This window comes from Scylla paramamosain, unplaced genomic scaffold (assembly GCF_035594125.1).
Source record: "Scylla paramamosain isolate STU-SP2022 unplaced genomic scaffold, ASM3559412v1 Contig9, whole genome shotgun sequence".
Classification (NCBI taxonomy): Eukaryota; Metazoa; Arthropoda; class Malacostraca; order Decapoda; family Portunidae; genus Scylla; species Scylla paramamosain.
In genome coordinates this window covers 247,338-259,169 of record NW_026973674.1, presented here as the reverse complement: position 1 = coordinate 259,169, position 11,832 = coordinate 247,338, and the positions used below count along the sequence as shown (strand labels likewise).

Genomic DNA, 11,832 nt, shown 5'->3' with positions numbered 1-11,832 from the left:
GGGGTTGCAAGTGATGAGGGAAGGACTGTGCAAGGTTATTCGCATGTACAGCACTCTCTTCATCCTCTGCTCTCCAGCCCTCTCGTTCCCTTCCCCTTCTCTCTCTTGGGAAACATTCATCCAATACGTATTACATTGCTCTACGGTTATTATGTAAGTCTGACAGAGAGAGAGAGAGAGAGAGAGAGAGAGAGAGAGAGAGAGAGAGAGAGAGAGAGAGAGAGAGAGAGAGAGAGAGAGAATTACTTGCTAGAATGATGATGTTATATTAATGAGCGTGCGTACATTAGCTAAAACGTATATGGTAACACTATCTTCCTCCTCCTTCTCCTCCTCCTTGTTAGAACTTGTTACGAACGTGTGTGTGTGTGTGTGTGTGTGTGTGTGTGTGTGTGTTCGAAGCATCCTTCCTCTCAGTCTCTCCTTCTGCGTGCCGTACTGAAGCGAAAAAGAAAGAAAAAAACAATCTTAGCTCAAAGGGAAACTTATTCAAAGGGAAACTTATTCACCCGAAAGCCCAGAAGTACTAAACGCAGAATTTAACACCACATGGCTCCTGCTCGTCGATCCTTTCAAGCAGCGCCGCTATCAATACAACTTCAAAGGGATAATACTTACCGCAGCCATCAACATATTCATGGCTGGGCGCGGCACACTCACTGGATGTTCCGCTTTGCCTATTTTCTCTCCTTATTCTGCCCCGCTCTGCTATTGTTGCCGCTGCTCCCAGGCTGATGCACTCGTTTATATTCACATTTAATTCAAGATGGTAGGAACGAGTGCGCACCTAGCGAAGGGTAAAGGTTACCTGGTGGTGTTCGTGGTGGTGGTGATGGTGTTGGGTGGTGGGTTGTAGATCTGAATGCAGTGGAGTAAGTAGGTGCTGGTGGTGAAACAAATAGTAGTAGATGTTATGTTTATTGTGTTATGTGAATGTCCTCGTGTACTCTGTAGCATTTTCTTGACTTGACTGGCTTCGGTCGGTAATTTAGTGGGTTAGGGAGTGGCAGGTGTGTAGGTGATGGAGGTGGTGGTGAGTAAGGGTGGTTTTGGTGGTTACGAGAGCAGTCTCGCGTACTTTGTGAGAGTTTCTCGTTTTGGCTTTGTGCGGTTATTTACTGGCTATGGGAGGGGTACTGTGCAGGTTTGTGGGGACAGTGGTATTAGTAGTAACGGTGAAAGGTGTTATGATGAGTGTAGGTGGTGGAATGCACTGAATGCCATATGTTAACTGTCGGAATAAGAAGAGACATACACGAGGTAATGATCGATAACCATTAAATTTTATGTGGTCGCTTAAAGAGGTTATGAATGAATGACATGGTTCAGATAGACACCCTGACAGAAAATAAGTATCGAATGCTTTACCAGACTTTCTATTAATCAATATACTCGTACACTAAAAAACATCGAACGAATTCCTTGATTTGCACAGCTACTCCTGCCAATGACCTTGCCTTTGTTCTGCCTTCCTTGCCGCTGCTGCCCCTCCTTGTTAAATACAGATATCAACTCTTCATTAACTTTTGAAAAACAGTGCCACTGACTCATTTCATCACCAAGAATTCATTATGATTTATCTTGAGGTGGCAATAGAAAACTTTTAAATAATTTTATCGTCATTATCTTTCAAGCGAATGGGTACGTCTCTGATCTATCCATAAGTGTTTTATTCTCGTCTTAACTACTCTTGCATGACTTACAAATTGCCGTCGTTGTGTATAAGAACAGTTTGTGATAGTATGCTACTAAAGGAAAGTGGGGCACCATTACCAGGTAAATAATGGAAATAATATGAAGAATAAGAACACAATCTATGTTTCTTGTTGGGCATAGTATTTACAAAGAAAAATCATTCACTCTCTCTCTCTCTCTCTCTCTCTCTCTCTCTCTCTCTCTCTCTCTCTCTCTCTCTCTCTCTCTCTCTCTCTCTCTCTCTCTCTCTCTCTCTCGCCGTGCAGTCTCCGTGCATGCAACACACGCGTCACAAAAAGGTATCAATGAAAGCCATAATATGTTTCTATGCTTTCTATTGCCTTCTGTTTTTTGTTTTTTTTTTTTTTTTTTTTTTTTTAATCTGCTATTTTAATCACGCTTAACTACCTGTATTAAGATTTTTTTGTTAATTTCCATCGTTTGGATCTCATTTGAATAAGTTCCAGCCCGTCTTTATGAAAGCCCTACTTTTTTTTACCAATACACCCTGCCCCTGAAAATTTGTTGCCTTTGTTGTAGCCGCTCCATTTTCCTCAAAATATCGAGTGTTGGGTGAAGAGAGGCGAGCTTGGCGAGAGAAGGAAGGAGCGAGGGAACTCCCCGCCGCGCCCACGCAACCCCGCGGCGAGGTCTTGACGAGCCTGTTCCCAGAAATACATTGTATCCGAGCGGCCACAAAACATAAAACTAGCCGTAAAAAAAAATGTGTGTGGTCCACGTAACCTTTCTGAGGCATTCTCTGCGACACTGACTCATACAAAAATAAAGATGAAGCCTAAAATTGACATTGTTTGATAAGTTTCCGTCGGGTAAAGTTGTTCTGGCATCCATCCATCTTACTCCGCACAAGTTCGTGTTGCGTCAAGACACACAGACACACACGCAGCGGTCCCAGGACTCTTTATAAAAACGCTCTTCATAAAAATGCCAATATTCCCTAAGTTTTCGTAGGTGAGTGCTGTGTGGCCACCTGTCTCACTCTGCACAAGTTTGTTTTGAACCAGGGAACACACACACACACACACACACACACACACACACACACACACACACACACATACAGCCGCACCAAGACTCTTCCTAAGAAAAATTATAGTAAGCATAAAAACGATGATATTTTGTCAGTTCTTGTGGGTAAGTGCGGTGTCGGCACCTGTATTACACCACACAAATCTCTTTCACACCAGGAAACACAGGTATGCCTCAACATTAAGGATCTCCATAACACACTCAGGAGAGGCGGTGTACGTGCAGTGTTCCTCGAGGCAGCCACACAAAAGACTATGAGGACGAGAGGGTCTTGTGTTGTCGGTTGAGCGCCTCCAGTTTAAGGTTGATCTGGTCCGTGGCAGCGGCGAGGGCATGGTGCTGGCGGAAGAAACTCTTTACCCGAGCCTCCAGCTGCTCGCTCCGCTGCTCCAGCTTGCTCACCTCCGCCTGCAGCTGGTCGAGACGGCCCTGTAACGTGGGGAGGGAGGGATGAAATGCTGCAGGATGGAGAGAAAAATGAGGTTGTGAGGAGAGGGAAGGAGAGGAGAGAGTTATAAAGGAGTTTGTGAATATAATATTTTCTCCTGCATTCAGAGTTTTGTTAATTCAAATATTTCGTTGCTTTTGTTATTTTATTCATGTTTGTAGTAGTAGTAGTAGTAGTAGTAGTAGTAGTAATAGTACTAGTATTAGTAGTAGTAGTAGTAGTAGTAGTATGTTGTTGTTTTTTTCGTTGTTGTTTTTCCTACTTTAGTTCTAGAAGTATCCCCATTATAATTCTCTCTCTCTCTCTCTCTCTCTCTCTCTCTCTCTCTCTCTCTCTCTCTCTCTCTCTCTCTCTCTCTCTCTCTCTCTCTCTCTCTCTCTCTCTCTCTCTCTCTCTCTCTCTCAACAACCTAGCCGTAACAAGCACTCACTTACTACCTCATTTCTTTAGTGGTGGAGAGTGCAAGAACATTCCGCCGCGAGTTATGCGTTTGGTGATCATGAGGAGCGCACTTTGTCCCCGCCCTCATCATCTCCTGCCGCTCCGCCTGCACACTCTGGCCCTACACTGAATGTCCTATGCTTGGTGCGTCTATTCTAAACTGTTTGTCGATGATAGCAATAAGAATAATGAGATGTGAAGCTATCCACTGTTATATATTCTTAACATCAGCGTGTCTCCAGGCAATGCTGATAAAGTAGCTCTTCATCCTTCCATGTAAAAGGGATATCTATCGTTGTTTCCGTGGCTCGCGATACGTAAGTGTCATCTAGAGGGTAATACTGTAGTAAAACCCGCCTCGCCTCGCCTGCCTGATACGTAGTTTATTTAGTGTGTGTGTGTGTGTGTGTGTGTGTGTGTGTGTGTGTGTGTGTGTGTGTGTGTGTGTGTATGCTCGTATAGTTATGGAGTGCACACCTTGCTCGTACTGCAAACTGCCTTCCTTCCTTTCTTCTTTCCTTCCTTCCTTCCTTCCTTCTTTCCCCACTCCCCTTGAACCACTTCCCCCTGCTACACTCCGCTACACTTCATTGCATTCCATCACCACCTTCGCCACTGCCACCGCTGCCGCCACCTGCATGCCTATTTGGATATGTTGTTTGAATTTAGTGTTCTTGCTGTTAGTGGTGGTGGTGGTGGTGGTGGTGGTGGTGGTGATGATATTTGTTGTTGTTTTTGTTGTTGTTGTTGTTGATGTTGTTGTTGTTGTTATTGTTGTTCTTGTTGATGATTATTCACTGAAGCAGTAGCAGCAACAGCAGCAGCAGTAGTAGTAGTAGTAGTAGTAGTAGTAGTAGTAGTAGTAGTAGTAGTAGTAGTAGTAGTAGTGGTGGTGGTGGTGGTGGTGGTGGTGGTGATGGTGGTGATATTGGTAGCAGTGGTGATGGTGGTGCTGGTGCTGGTGGGGTGATAGTGGTGGTGGTAGTATAATTATTGCTGTTTTTTACTGTTGCTATAATTATCACTGACTTTTTGTTGCTGTTCTGGATTCTCCTCGCAGAAAACTTTATACAAGATTAATAAGACCGGTGTGTGGAAGGTGGAGCAGATTTATGGGGCCAGTGGACGTGTGTTGTGAGCTATGAAAAGTTTTACGAGGAAAGTGACGCATGTGTGAGGGAAGGCACAGGGGAGGGAGAACAGTTTCCAGTAAAGTTTGATTTACGACCGAGGTGTGTGATGTGGAGATGTTTTTTTTAGTATCTTCCTGCATGGGAGGGAGGGAGGGGAGGAATAGGGCAATAGACAAAAGGAGAGAGAAGGGAACTATGGAAAATGGGATTGGTTGACTGATTGGTTGATTGAAGGGGATGCAGGGTCAAGTGACAGGAATGACTAGGGGTTGTTAGGTTGTGTGTCTGAGTGACATCTCTAACTGCAGACTGTGAGGGAATGGTGCAGAATCTTATTGCTGAATGTTGGAAGGTATGTGAGTAAAGGCAGATGGAAATTAATGTTATATACTAAAGTAAGGAATTGTACGAGTAAAAGATATGAAAGTACAAAAAACCTTAATACCCAAACACAGCGGAGAATTTAATTTTCCATCACATGATTTGCTCTGTGAAATAATTGAATGGAAAACTGATATGAAAACCGAACAAATGAACAAGGAATATTTTCATGAGGAACGTAATTAGATAAGGGCACAATGACTATCAGTTCCGTGTGTAGAGGCGAAGAATTACCTACATGAGAAAGAGCGAAACATACGTAGAAGCTCAGGTGTGTGTGTGTGTGTGTGTGTGTGTGTGTGTGTGTGTGACGGAGCAGCACTAACGAGCAAGAAGGTAAAGGATATGACACGTTACAGTATGGAGCACACCTGTGTTTGTGGCGGCTTGCACGGTGTTATGACCCCGGAGACCCTTAGCTTGTATTACACCTGCACGTAACAGAGAAAAGACTGACACATATTCAACAATGAACAGTTTAGATACGTAGAATATACTGCAACCACCGCCTCCCTCTCATCCTGATGAGTAGAGTCTGTGATGCACGTGAGGATAGTGTGAGCCAATGAAGGATGGTGTGAAGGACAGTGAAGGTTAGTGACGGAGAACCAAGCCCGCCAATAGCTCAGAGTTTTGGCACTTCTCACGACTGCCACAAAGTTCGTAAGTTCTGAAGCACTAGAAGAAAAAAGAGAAAAAAAAAAAAAAAAGAAAAAAGACCAAGCGCCGTCCATCATATTTTTCCATCTCATAACGCGACAAGCCCAAAGTTTGTGGGCGTCTGTATGCAAGGCCACCAGCAACATTACCCGGGCCAAGCTGCAGGAATTATGCACTTCTCGGAGATGAACAAGCGAATGGGGCTCACGGGGCTATCCATCTCAATAAGGCTGGTAAAGTGTGGCCTTGAGGGAGCAAAGCAAGAGGAGGGAACGGGAGCTATACCTTCGTTCATGCTTCAGAAAACACCTCACTGTAGCGTGTAATTAATTCGTATCGATCGCCAATTTTGTGAGATATATGTGCATTGTTAATTAAGTTTGCCCGATAGCACAAGCTCGGAAGCGACTTGCCGAGAGTAGGGGGAGAGAGAGAGAGAGAGAGAGAGAGAGAGAGAGAGAGAGAGAGAGAGAGAGAGAGAGAGAGAGAGAGGAAGTCCTGCTGCTCCTCGGCTTCGGCTGTTGTGCGATATTTTCCGGTGATTTACGCTAAATTAGGTTGCGCTCAGCTGTCCATCTTGTTTTCCGTTATCTATTCCATCTTCACACACACACACACACACACACACACACACACACGCAAGCACGCATAGAGTTCTTGTATGTGCCCCAAGCAAGTGTGTTACGCCACCTGAAGGTCTAGGAGGAGGGGACAGGGGGAGGGGCACGAAAACTCCTCCTCCTCCTCCTCCTCCTCCTCCTCCTCCTCCTCCTCCTCCTTCTCCTCTTCCTCCTTCTCTTCCGTTCTTTGTTTCCAGCATTGCATTTCTCTCAATGTCAGCCTCGTTTCGTGGTTTGATCGCATTCTCATCGGCCCCGTGACTCGTGGCGTGTTTGACCTGACCTTGTTTACCTGAGTCTCCTTGCCTGTTTGTTTTTGTTTCCTCCTGATTGTTTACGATGCCTGACGTTGAGAAAGAAATCATTGGCCTTCCCTTCTTATTTTTCGTGTTTCTCTCTCTCTCTCTCTCTCTCTCTCTCTCTCTCTCTCTCTCTCTCTCTCTCTCTCTCTCTCTCTCTCTCTCTCTCTCTCTCTCTCTCTCTCTTGTTTTCTTTTTTTTTTCCTTTCGTATTTGTTTTCCTAACTTTGTGTGTGTGTGTGTGTGTGTGTGTGTGTGTGTGTGTGTGTGTGTGTGTGTGTGTGTGTGTGTGTGTGTGTGTGTGTGTGGTTGGCTGGCTGGCTGGCTGGCTCTTTCTCGCCGGTGACCCTCGCGTGCGGTCCCTCCGCGAGTGACGTCCCTGAATGCATATCAACATTATCTTTTATTCCATGGCGATTCGCTCGATTTTTGACCCTCGCAGTCCCTCACTCTCTCTCTCTCTCTCTCTCTCTCTCTCTCTCTCTCTCTCTCTCTCTCTCTCTCTCTCTCTCTCTCTCTCTCTCTCTGAAGACTTGCGTGTGCGTGAATAGATTACTTTTATATTGTATTATATTATTATTGCTTGATACTGCTTGTTGTTTTGTTGTTGTTGTTTAGGTGTGTTTTTACACGTCTTATTTCACCTCTGTGACAAGACAAGCATTAATAGCAGTGTATTTATATATTCAAATTATCTTAAATTTGGCGGGGAACAACAAGAAAAAGACGTTAAACACAAAACACCTTCATCGTAAACAGACACCACCACAACCACCACCAGCACCACCACAACCACCACCAGCACCACCACCACTAGCGCCACCACCAACAGCATCAGTAACAGCAGCATTCTCCCTCAACCTTCTCTCTTTCCAAACTTGCACGTGGCACGGAACCTTCACTGATATCAAAGAAGGTTTTCCTCTCTTTCCTTTCCCCCTCCTCCTCTTCCTCCTCCTCTTCCCCAGTGACGCGTGACGGATGCCCCGCTCCCTGTAAACGAGACTCTTCTCTTTGATCGCCTCCACAATTTTCTGGCTTAACTGCTTTAACTGATTCCTGGTTCCGTTATGTATTGTGTAGTATGTATTCTTGATGGCTTTGTGTGTGTATGTGTGTGTGTGTGTGTGTGTGTGTGTGTGTGTGTGTGTGTGTGTGTGTGTGTGTGTGTGTGTGTGTGTGTGAGATAGAGAAGGGGGGACGGACCACGTAATGCCGGTTACTCCCCAAATTCACCGTGCTCCTGTCACCTCCAGCAACTTAACCTAACCATCCCTGCTGACCCTATCCACACCCCACCCCACACCCCATCCACACCCCACACAAATCCGACCTTTCGCCCTCAACTGAGAGAGAGGCTACCTTGACTTATATGGATAAAAAAAAAACAAGCACTACCTGAAGCAGTCTCTCTCTCTCTCTCTCTCTCTCTCTCTCTCTCTCTCTCTCTCTCTCTCTCTCTCTCTCTCTCTCTCTCTCTCTCTCTCTCTCTCTCTCTCTCTCTCTCTCTCTCTCTCTCTCTCTCTCTCTCTCTCTCTCTCTCTCTCTCTCTCTCTCTCTCTCTCTCTCTCTCTCTCTCTCACCTGGGGCAGCACGTTCCTCGGAGGGTTAAGGGCGGCGGTCTCGTGCTGGAGTGGCGGCGGTGGCGTGGAGGAGGGAGAGGGTGGTGCTGGTGAAGGCGACGTGGTGGTAAGGGGGGACGAGGACTGCCGCTGGGACAAGGAGAGCTGGCTTGGAGGTGCTGCTGGTGACTCTGTGCGGCTCTGACTGTGGCGGGAATTGTGGAGGGGCTATGATTTTGGTCATTATTATTGTTATGGTCGTGGTTGGTGGTTGTGGTCGTGGTGGTGGTAGTGGTGGTGGTGGGTTTGTCTTTGATGTGTTGGGATGAGGTCATTGAAGGAGGAGGTGTTGCTCTTTATTGCAGGGCGTGGTGAGGAGGTGAGCACTGTATCTTCTCCCTCTCTGCCTCTTGGATAATGGCTGGGTTAGCTAAGGGAAGGGTATGCCACGTTGGAAGGTAATCGAAGGAGAGGAGGAAAGAAATGTGTGCCAGTAAAATTTCATAGGCGTTATCTACGGCTATTTTCTTTCATTATATATCCTTTTCCTTCTGTACTTCTCATTATTCTTCCTTATATTTCCTTACTCCTTCTTATAAACCATTACTCCTTCATATCTTTTTTTTATTCTATCTCAAGCTTCACTACTCTTGCTTCTATTCCCTTTATATTTCCTTTTCTTCCTTCTTTTTTTTCCTGATTTGACAATATATTTCGTTATTCTTCCCTATACATTCGTACTCTTCTTTGTATTTCTTTATTCCTTTATTCTATTTACGCCTTCCTCCTCCTCCTCTTACCACAGTACATCCTCTTGTTCGTCCTCCTCCCCTTTAATCCCCAACTCTTTTTCGTCGTCGTCCTCCTCTTCCTCCTCCTTCTCCTCCTCCTCCTCTTCCTCCTCTTGCTGTTTCTTTCCTGGTTTCTTCTCTTTCCTGTCTCCTCAGTAGTCACGGGAGGGCGGCACCACACGTGTTGTCTTCTCTGCACAGACGCACTTTGCAGTCAGTGAGTTGACGAGTCAGTGAAGAACTGTGTCGTCGTGAATCTTGCTTGCTCCTCGTCTTGTGTCTTACGATGCCTGCAAAGAAGGATAGTTATCAACAGTTGTAGTAGTAGTAGTAGTAGTAGTAGTAGTAGTAGTAGTAGTAGTAGTAGTAAATACTCTGTTTTACCTCAGCGGCAGCAGTTCTGAGATAGAGTTTTGGTCTCCACTGTACTTCCACTTCCAAATATCTCAGGCTGCCGCCAATAACTACGGTACGGGAAGTAATACATAAACACTGACTATAACAAAAAAAAAAAAAAAAACTATGCTTAGTGGTGGTGGAAGAAAATAAAGCATTTCTAGACGCACTGGTTAAGGAGGAGGAGGAGGAAATGATAGCATGAGTATGAAGAGCACTACCACTGTACCATTATTTGTCAAAAAGCACTCCAGCCCAGCCATGTGAAGGAGTAAGTTACATCATCTCAGCACGCCATAATGTGTGTGTGTGTGTGTGTGTGTAAGGTGGTGGTGAGAGAGTGCGGTCAAATTGTCTGCGTTCTAACACTCTCTCTCTCTCTCTCTCTCTCTCTCTCTCTCTCTCTCTCTCTCTCTCTCTCTCTCTCTCTCTCTCTCTCTCTCTCTCTCTCTCTCTCTCCATTTTGTTACGTACATGTTGCATTCCCCTTCATGTTCTCCCTCACTTGTATTATCGACCACAATCATTAACTGCTTCCTCGCGACTCTCCCTCCCTCACATTCGCTAGACACCTGACACACTTTTCTCACCGTCCGCTTTGGCGAGCTGTGCGTGTCAGTCTCTCTCTCTCTCTCTCTCTCTCTCTCTCTCTCTCTCTCTCTCTCTCTCTCTCTCTCTCTCTCACGTCAAGCAGTTTCAAGTGATGTTCGTGGGTGAGAAGCACTTACGTCATGTTTCCTTTGTATTTACCAAGCCTATTATGGTCAGATTGTTGCCGGAGTACTTGCGTGGAATTTTGCATTGCATGTGGCACGCATTCCACTTTGCATGTGCTGGCAGTGCTCTTAAATTCTTCCTCGCCTTCTTTCACCACTCCAGTCTGCTTTCCTTCCCTCCCCTTCCCCTTACTTACGATCTATGGGTGGCCGTGTCTCACCCACGCCGAGGTTCTCCCGAGCAATGTTGTGGTAGTAAATTACATTCGCTAATTTAACGTTCTGACTCTCCAACGTAAGAGGTTTGGACTCATATTTCTGGATTATTTTTTGTTTGCGTGCTATATTTTTACTCCCGAGCTTTCATGGTGAGAGTGCCCATGTGTTGAGGAAGGACAAGTGCTAGATTCGTGAAAGAGGACTCAACAATATATTTCAACATTATTTTTTTGAATACACGTTATATTTCATGTCCAGACCTTTCTTTTCGTTGGGAGTATGTTTGCGTGGCGAGCAGCGTGGCAGGTAATAGGACTCAGCACTCTGCCCACGTGCACTGAGGCTGTGAGCTCAAGCTTTTTTGTCGCCACGTGTCTGGTGCGATGTTCTGTCAGCGCTCACGTGATGGTGGAAGGCAGGAGTCGTCCCGCGTGTAAGGATTTGCTATGGGTCACTGTCTGTTTTCACACTAAAAACGTGCACACTCATTATTGCCAAATGGAACAGCTACACGACAGACTAATCAAGGTCTGCCCCCCGTGTTTAATTATCTCATTTAGCGTCATTATTTAATAAACCCTCCTCATTTAGCTGCTGTCAGTGGACTTCATTGACTTATCTCACCATTTCGCCACGCAGAAAGATTTACATTGTTTGCACAACCCTGAAAGAAATTATATTTTACATGATTCATTCACAGCTGAGGTGTACACAAACTCACTGACTGACTGACTGACTGACTCCCGCGCCACAGTAGGATCTGACCCAGGTGAACAGTGTCTTGGCGTGCTTTGTTTTCTCCATGTTGTATTTCAGGAACGCGGAACACCGCGTCCCTGACGCGCACTCAGCACATCGAGGTCTGCACACATTCAGCACGCTGCAAGTTGGCCAAGCAGGACATCCTCCCAATTTAGGTTGACTTGAATTTTTGTATTTGGTAATTCAATTTGTCACACACTAACTTCCGTCATTTGAATTAACTGTCGTTATGGAAGAATGGTGCATATGTCCACTCAGCTCACGGAACGATGTACGGATATTTGAATCACACTTCAACAGTAAAAATGGCAAAACACACACACAATCATGCACATTTCATCATAGGTGATACGTTAATTGCTGATATTTCTGAATGCTAGGCACCAAACAACACTGGGTTTTTCGTATCAATCCACAGAGAACACATAATATCCCTCACGTTTTGAGAAAATTAGTCCCTTGATTAAAACCCGCCAGCGAGGCAGGTGGTCTCACGGGACAGCGTGACGACCCGTGCGGCGCGAGGCGAGCCAGGTGCTGTGGCGCGTTTGGTGGCGGAGCGAACAGTGGTACAACCCAGGCCGAGGGTGTCTAGGACGGGTCGCCACCATTTGTGGTCTGACAGAGGTGTGTGTGTGTGTGTGTGTGTGTGTGTGTGT

At 45.6% G+C, this 11,832-nt stretch overlaps 1 long non-coding RNA gene across 2 annotated transcripts; it reads right to left on the bottom strand.

Moving 5' to 3' along the window:
- Positions 1-2,037: 2,037 nt before the first annotated feature.
- LOC135096906 (uncharacterized) lies at positions 2,038-11,743 on the bottom strand. Of its 2 annotated transcripts, none has more exons than XR_010265150.1 (3): positions 11,613-11,743; positions 8,311-9,370; positions 2,038-3,174 (listed from the first exon to the last, which is right to left on the bottom strand). It is a non-coding gene; the product is annotated as an uncharacterized LOC135096906 (long non-coding RNA). The 2 variants fall into 2 exon arrangements; XR_010265151.1 differs by lacking the exon at positions 11,613-11,743 and adding an exon at positions 11,133-11,505.
- Between the last annotated feature and the right edge of the window lie 89 nt (positions 11,744-11,832).